General features: G+C 41.7%; 1 protein-coding gene across 2 annotated transcripts in view; it reads right to left on the bottom strand.

The window, feature by feature from the left end:
* Positions 1-1,074, bottom strand: part of LOC133539095 (translation initiation factor IF-2, mitochondrial-like) — a 26,178-nt gene extending 25,104 nt beyond the window's left edge. For both annotated transcript variants that reach the window (XM_061881152.1, XM_061881153.1), the window contains exon 1: positions 921-1,074. The gene's annotated coding sequence lies outside the window, so the exon portion shown is untranslated. The remainder of the gene's footprint in view (positions 1-920) is intronic.
* Positions 1,075-1,386: the final 312 nt, after the last annotated feature.

Genomic DNA, 1,386 nt, shown 5'->3' with positions numbered 1-1,386 from the left:
CTGTGTGTTCACCGCAGCCATTTGACCTCAAGGTATGTCTTTACAATCTTTAAAATCTCACTAAAACACTACTAAAACAATAAGCAGACAAGGGATCTTCCAGAATTATCCAAGTAAATGTGTCTAATTACATCTGAAACGCTCACACTGCCGTTGCTTTTTTTTTTTTAATGTTTCTAGTCCTTCACTATCGATATCCTAATTCACAAATCTTTCATCCTCGCTCAAATTAATGGGGAAATTGTCGCTTTCTCGGTCCGAATTGCTCTTACCGCTGGTGGCTCCCATTAAAAACAATGTGAATATGTGTGGAGCCCCGCAAATCGTGACGTCACGCGCACATACTTCCGGTACAGGCAAGGCTTTTCTATTAGCGACCAAAAGTTGCAAACTTTATCGTCGATGTCGTCTACTAAATCCTTTCAGCAAAAATATGGCAATATCGCCAAATGATCAAGACCCCAGACCCCCCTAGCAGACACTCGGGTGTCATGTTTTAGGATTAAAAAATGTTCATCTGATTTTGTACATCTTCATTCTCATCCCTGGTGACAACACGAGCAGGGGGAAGAAAGACACACCATGTTCTTGTTAAGTAGCTTGCACTTGTGCTCAGGGGCGCCGCTAAGGATTTTGGGCCCCATGAAAATAATTTTTACAGGGCCCCCAACACATCATTTCAGCATCATTAGGGGCCTCTCTGGGCCCCTACAATCTGTCTCCTTTAACGCCCCTGCTTGTAAGTTGTACTTACAGGGAAATATGAAGATAGAAGTTGTATTTAGAGGGAGAAATGAAGATAGAAGTTGTACTTAGAGGGGAAAATGAAGATAGAAGTTGTACTTACCGCGGTCTTAGAGGGAAGGATGAAGATATAAGTTGTATTCAGAGTGAAAAATGAAGATATAAGTTGTACTTACCGCGGTCTTGGAAGAAAAAATGAAGATAAAAGTTGTATTTAGAGTGAAAAATGAAGATCTAAGTTGTACTTTGACGGAGAGTTCATCCTGCGGACATGCAGGCCGCCATCACACTTTGAGACGCATACTGGTGACGTCACCGCCCCAGCGTACTTGTGACGTCACCGCCCCCAGCGGCGTGGAGTGCAACTGCAGCTCATAATGGCTTAATCCTAGGGCTGTGGGGGAAATCGATTCGAATTTGAATCGTGATTCTCACGTTGTGCGATTCAGAATCAATTCTCATTTAAAAACAAATATATATATATATATATTTTTTTTTTAATTAACCCAACAAACCACTACACAGCAACACCATAACAATGCAATCCAATTCCTAAAGCAAAGCTGAGCCAGCAACACTCAGAACTGCAATAAACAGAACAATTGAGAGGAGACACAAACACCACACAGAACAAACCAAAAG

The sequence above is a fragment of the Nerophis ophidion genome, linkage group LG20 (assembly GCF_033978795.1).
Source record: "Nerophis ophidion isolate RoL-2023_Sa linkage group LG20, RoL_Noph_v1.0, whole genome shotgun sequence".
NCBI lineage: Eukaryota > Metazoa > Chordata > Actinopteri > Syngnathiformes > Syngnathidae > Nerophis > Nerophis ophidion.
This window is presented reverse-complemented; position numbering and strand designations above follow the sequence as displayed.